The 6,894-nt window shown below is 37.7% G+C and overlaps 1 long non-coding RNA gene across 1 annotated transcript; it reads left to right on the top strand.

The window, feature by feature from the left end:
- Positions 1-1,669: 1,669 nt before the first annotated feature.
- Positions 1,670-2,589, top strand: LOC135346999 (uncharacterized). Its single transcript, XR_010398186.1, has 4 exons — positions 1,670-1,741; positions 1,813-1,864; positions 1,943-2,308; positions 2,362-2,589. It is a non-coding gene; the product is annotated as an uncharacterized LOC135346999 (long non-coding RNA).
- Positions 2,590-6,894: the final 4,305 nt, after the last annotated feature.

The following is a 6,894-nucleotide window of genomic DNA, read 5'->3' as shown; positions in this document are numbered from 1 at the left end:
GGGATATATATGCATGTGTATGTTGAAACAGTTCCGTTCGGTCTTGGTAGCATTAAACGCATCTTCCTCCGTATTATATTCCAAGACACCATTTTCAATTTCGATTTGAGGCAGGTCAGAGCAAAATACCCTACAATTGACAAGATAGTTTTCACTTTTAATTGGCAGTTCTGTTAATTATATACCCTACAATGTTGCCTAGAAAAATGACAATGCATGGTTTAGCATACGTAGCCTCGTTCCCAGGCCGATTTGTCTCTAAAATAACGCTATAGATAATAATCTCGGGCTAAAGGCCCTTGACCATACTAACGGGCCAATAAACAGTTTGTGGCACTCATAGCCATGCATGCATGCAATAACTAATACATACATACCTGCATGGACCATTATTTGCAGCTTCAGTATATATTATAGATGGTGAAGGAACTTAAAACGCTCATTCAGTCAATTGATTAAGACGAGATTAAGGAGCCGATTAAACGATGACAACTTAGCTAGGCTAATAACTATATATAAAAAAATAATTGAAGGACCTGACTTAATTTTAATGAGATCGTATAGACATAATTATTACCACAGAAGCTATACATGTATAGCCTCGATCCCAGGCCGAGTTTTCGTTTTTATAACTAGTTGTTAACATTCACCTAACCGTTATAAAAGCGAAAACTCGGCCTGGAATCGAGGCAATTATATACATGTAGATCTATAATTATTCTTTCACTGAAAAACACCACAATTTGGTGTGACAATGGGCCTTTCTCTTTAATTTTTGATGTGTCTCGCTTCTGCGTTATAGTCATATGACTGATCAACCTATCATATGAGATAGCTAATCAAGACCCTCGATTCCAGGCCGCTTATAATTGTGAGGATGGCCTGTAATTGAGGCTTAGCTATTACATCAATCGCATCAAAGCTGGTCCACAACAATTTATAAATCATAAAAAAATTTATTATCGATCAAATCAATTTTTCTGATAATAAAATCAATTGATTATCAGATTGTTGAAGATTGTTCACGTGTAATCCATTCACATGCAATCGTCAATAATTTATGGATGCACACGTCTTTTATCGCAAATGAGCGTTCTATAATGGACAGGGCATATACAACTTGACAGACGTCCATTCAAATAATATTTTGCATGCATGTGTCTTCTGTGAAACCCAGAAATGAGTGTGGCTCACTAAACGATTGTAAAATACACTTCCACTAATAATTATTGTCCATCAATGTTGTTCACTATCAATCTATTGTCATGGCTGCAGGTTGTATAGCGAAACCAATAGGACACAATGTTAGCATAATTATAGCCTCTCCATCCATTCCATCAGGAGAGCATCTAGGGCATATACATGCAGGCATGAATTCAAAATCATGCTAGTGTGCTCAGATTGCATCATTGTTACGCAGTTTTATGCAGATAATTAGCATGTAGTCTAGACGCACACTTATATACTCAGCTGTTTGCAGGAGTGAAATTAACATGGATTATAAGAGCAGTAACTGCAAGTTTACATGACATTTGTGATTGGTCTCACCATAATTATAGATTCTCACTTTTATATATGCTTTGATCAATGGTCACTCAGTCAAGCTCTCAATGTGCTGAATATGTTGAATGGGTACGGATTGTCAAAGATAGATCTAGTCCAATTATGCAGGCAGTGTTTAAAGACAACAGAGATAATTGTAGTGAGATCTATATAGATCATGAGTGTGTCAAGTTGCAAGGTAAGATCCAAGATCTATGAATACCTGTATATGTTGTAACAAAAAAGAATGCTTCTCTTCTAATTCTGTAGATTATCCCGTTGGTCCTAGCTTCATGGATACTGCTAGCCACAAATCAACTGGGTAAGTTGATATAGACAATGAGTATATAGGGTGCATAATTATACTGAACAATGAGTTGCTTTGTTTACTATTGTCTAGATACTGTGTATGGAAACTCAGCATTCTGTCAAACATTACTGATGAAAGAGAAATGCTAACAGTTTGTCCTGGAGAGTTGGTCTCTCTAACCTGTAGCCATGACAATGTTAATGCCGAACAAAGTCGATGGGAAATTAGTGGAGCCATGTCTTGCAATGGTTTAGTGAGCCACACTACTGGTTTTGCAGAATACACGTGTGGTCAATTCACCATCACCATGCATGGTCAGCAACAACACTGGCCCTACAGTGAGCTCAACTATTCAAATATCTGTCACTGAGGTACTGAACGGTACTCTGATTGAATGCTTTGCTGGTGGTCTTTTTTCGTCGCCACTAGTTGGCAACACCACACTGAATGTGATAGGTGAGTAACAATTTCTAGCTGCAGCCTACCTATTTGTGTGAACTGCTATACAGATATAAATGCACTGCCTGTAACTGCCTGGGTGGCAAATCTGAGAACTAATAGTTTATGCCCTGTTCTGGAGTGGGACCCACTGGATGCACCATACCAGAGATGTGTTACTGGATACACTATCAACCTGGATGGAACAGTGTACAATACCACCAACACATCTCTATCATTAGCTGGAGAGAGCCTCCCTTACTGTGAGACTCAGACAGTGACTGTGACACCACTCACAATCACTGAAAGCTCACAATTAATGCAATCGATTTGATATGTATCTGTAAGATGATATGCTGAGAGCTCAAAATAAAAAATTTGAGTACCGCACACCGTATTATAATTATAGCGAGTATATTTCGGCGATAAACATTAGCGGTTTTCGCAGATACTAATATCGCATGCATGCTTGCGTGTCAAAAAACTATTGAATCTGCAAAATTCCTTATAGCTATATAATTATTATGGTCTTCTGCAAACATTTATACCCTAGAAATATATATCTGCTATATATACGTAAGCAATAAAATTATAATGACACTTTGATAATAATTGCAACCCTGCACAGTATATATGTGTAACCAGTGGCGGATCTAGAAAAAGTGGTATAGGTGATACAGACAGACACAGACAAACACACTACCGTATACCTCGCTTGCGCATGCGCACCGAGGCATAATAAACAGATTGTGACAGTCATAGCCATGTAATAACTATTACATAATCTGCTTGTATAAATCAAATAATCTGTTACAGTCTGAAAAACAGGAGGCTCTGTCCCCCCCCCCCCATATTATATATACATACTGTATTATGTATAATTATATATGCATGCACCAATAGTTTAATTTTCAATACCTTCATACTCTACTTTATTTGGTTGTTGCACTGTATCTACCTCGATCAATCCCTATTATGTTAATTGTGCTTCCCTAGTTATACTTAATACTGAGGCAAATTTTTCAATTTAAAGAAAAATCAAAAAGAAAAATTGGCCTGGGACCAAGGTTATAATATGAGGGTATAATTATGCTTTCTTCGATAATGGAACATTCGATCCAAAAGCAATCACTATACTTGGCTAAAGTTAGGCTTAGCGGGGAGGGGGGGATATTTGTAGTTGAGCAATATTTAGTCAGTTTGTGATCTGGTTGCTGCTTGTACCGGCAGGTCAAAGTGGTCAAGGTCGTTTCATTTGTTGTGTTAAAATAATCGTGCGCAGGATTTAATCCTTTCCCAGCTTTAGCCGACCATATAGTCGGCATGGCTACTGATATAGTTTAAAAGTCATTGTACACGCTGTGTTGGAGCTATGTGAACGCTGCAGGTATCAGCACATGCACATTGATAATTAACAACGACAAGCACGCCGAATAGTTCCCCCTGAAAACTACTGCTAACTTCTTTCACAAGGTTACAAAATATGTAAAGTATTATAGTTGCAAAGTATACTTGTAAAGGCTTGTAATGGGTGTATAAGAGACTGCATGGACATTATTGCGTAGGATGTGTATGCTTATTTTGTGTTATGTATATAGAGCTGTGTGTCAGGTGATTTTTAATGGCTGTGTGTCAGGTGATAGAAGAGAGCCTCGTGGTGTGTTTTGGTTGAGTTTTGTGATTGTTGTGATAGTTTGAATGTTGATTGTGTTATTGATTGTGTTGTGCTGTAAAGTTAGGCTATTAATATTGCTAGGTAGTCCTACAGTACAGGGATTGGAAATGATCAGTGACAATGTAATAGTTATTATGGCAATTCGTGCCACCAGCAGTTTATATTGGCCCTTGTATTAGGTAATGATCTCGGGCCTTTTTAGGCCCTTGACCACAATCTAATATAGAAACCACTTGCTGCATAAATGTGAAAAAATAGGTAAAAGGTAGTTTTTGCTATGTTTTAGTGGCTGGATTTACAATAATATTTTTAGTGCATTGAAACCATGCATGCATTTACCACAGGAACCACAATTGTCTCATTCATGTTCCACTAATTTGGGTGGAGGGTGGGCTCTGGTCTCAAAAAGGTCACTTTGCCCCAGTGCAACATGCTATATACTGGCACTGCTATTCCTATGATCTCAGAGGTCAAAGGCAACAAGGGCTGGTTATTTTTTAAAAGGGCAGGGCTTGTAAAAACTAAGAGAGTTGATAATGCCTTGTTATTATTATACAGTCTACAAACTCGTAATTACTTTACTGATGAACATGATGCATGGGCTCCTCCAGCCGAAAGCTCTGTTGACGGTTGATGTGGAACAGTTGCAGCAGCGACTGGTATATAGATGAATAAGTGGTAGATATACTGCTGCAAGGACTGCTGTGCATGTGTGGGTGGGGAGTTTCATTCTTCAACATCGTTTCTTTCAACTATAATTATATACTAGAGCTGTATTATAATACAGCTATATATATAATATAGTGTATTAGCTAATTATGCGACTATTGCATGATGCTAATTTATAGTCACAAAATAATAATTATTCACTTTACACATGCAGCAACTTATATAATATATCCTTGTAGATTCTTCTATATTGAGGTCAAAAGCTCCCTGTTTTGAGAGCTATTTAACATTATAATTATACTGACTGCACAGAAAGAAACATACATACAGGTTATTGCTCTTCATTCTATACAACTCAAAACATCATCTAAATTCTGTATATGTATACTATCTTGCAATATCAAGTGATACTCAATATGCACAGGTAAGAATCTTTTCACTTACAACTACAACTGCACACCACAACATACTGCAATAAAAGAATTGAGGCCTTCAGACAGTTTAGTTTAATAAGCTATGATAATGGTCCGTATGCTTCATTCAGTTTCAGCTCAATTCGTTCTTGGATAGGAGTAACTTCTTCATAAACAAGACCACTTGGCACAGTGGGTTGAATGCTTTCCTCCTGACGCTGTCTTACTGCGTAGCATCCCCTATTCCTGTAATACATAATGCAGTACATTACAGACATCCACAACAAGAGTCCAATCGCTATGGAAATAGTGAATGTAGCTGCCACACTGACTGCCATTGCTTCACCAGTAGAGAGGGACCGCACAGATTCTGCATGTGTGTGCATGCATATACATTAATTGTACATGTTTTTCATTTGAGAATTAATGCATAATGAATACAGTGGAACCTTTGTTAACAACCACCTCCAAATAAAGGCCAGCTGCTATATAACGGCCAGGCACCCAGGTCCCAAATGAACAATTTGTGTATAAAACAACCCCTCAACAAAGGCCACCTCTGTATAAGGCCAAAACATTGTTCCCCAAAGGTGTCCGTTATAGCCTGATGGGCTCCACTGTAGTTGTGTTTTTCATGCAGCGTTGCACCTGCTTCACAATCCTTGTGTCAATATGAATTTAGCGGCCACCATGTAACCCTAGGGCACACTATACATTCATACATTAAACGATTTCTGCTATCACATCAAAACTAAATACCTGTTATTATGTTCTTAGCACGCAGGCACGTCACAATTTGGCAAAAAAGTACTGTAAAAGTGATGACTATAGTTTTTACACAATTGCAAAATGTGTGACTATAGATTCAGATGATCATTTTTTGGTGACATTTGCATGAAAACTATGCATGCACCACTTCTATACAGTATACATTTTTTCATCCTTATAGGCTATTATAATCAATGCATTGGCGCTTGAAACCAATAAACCTAATGTTCACCTCAGAGAGGTACCGTATATTTTTGCTGGTCATTTCCGGGAAACAAAATATTCTTGGTTTTCGTGGTTGGAACTCAGCACGAATATAATTCTTAATTTTTACCCATGAATGAAGCGACCTTGCCTACCTTTACCTGCAGTGCAAGCAGCAACCTCACAAAAATATTATCCACAAAGTGACTAAATATTGCTCATGCAACCATGAATGTTTTGCCTTTGCTAATTATACCAGCTATAATAATTATAATACGGTATACTCGGTCGTACCTAATGCGGTGGGTGTATCAATTAATGGAGAGGTTGTGTGTAGCTTGGTTGTTGTCTAATAGTAATGTTGCTGCATAAAATGCAACAAGTTTTGGGTAAAGTTGATTCTAGTAATATATCTATGTGCTTCTATTTCTAAGCGTTAAGTGTCCTGATTATACTAGAGGTGTCCTTATTCACATGCAGAGAGTCCTTATAGCTAGCTCATAATTAATAAACAGAGCATTTTATTGTGGTGTCACTGTTATAGTATTTATTACTGACAACATGCAGTAAACAGCAGCAATTATATAAGTTGAAGGGTCTCTTATAAATTATTTTTAGTGTTGGTCCCAGTCCATAATGCATGTACAGCAGTTCTTATGAGCATTATATATACAGGTGTATTGAAATGTTCACATCCTCTACAGATATACTACATGTACAGCCGACCCTACGAGCGATAGTGCATGTATAACTTTTGTGTCAGAGAGGAACTCCGAGGAGGTCATCGCGGTCGGGTGAGTCTTATAGCTGTGTTGTACAGCTGCGTATGTTTCTCTCTAATACTCTCTACAATGCATATTTTGCGTTAGTTATTC

Source organism: Halichondria panicea, chromosome 1, assembly GCF_963675165.1.
Source record: "Halichondria panicea chromosome 1, odHalPani1.1, whole genome shotgun sequence".
Classification (NCBI taxonomy): Eukaryota; Metazoa; Porifera; class Demospongiae; order Suberitida; family Halichondriidae; genus Halichondria; species Halichondria panicea.
Note: the sequence above shows the minus strand (reverse complement) of the source record. Positions and strands in the feature narration are given on the sequence as shown.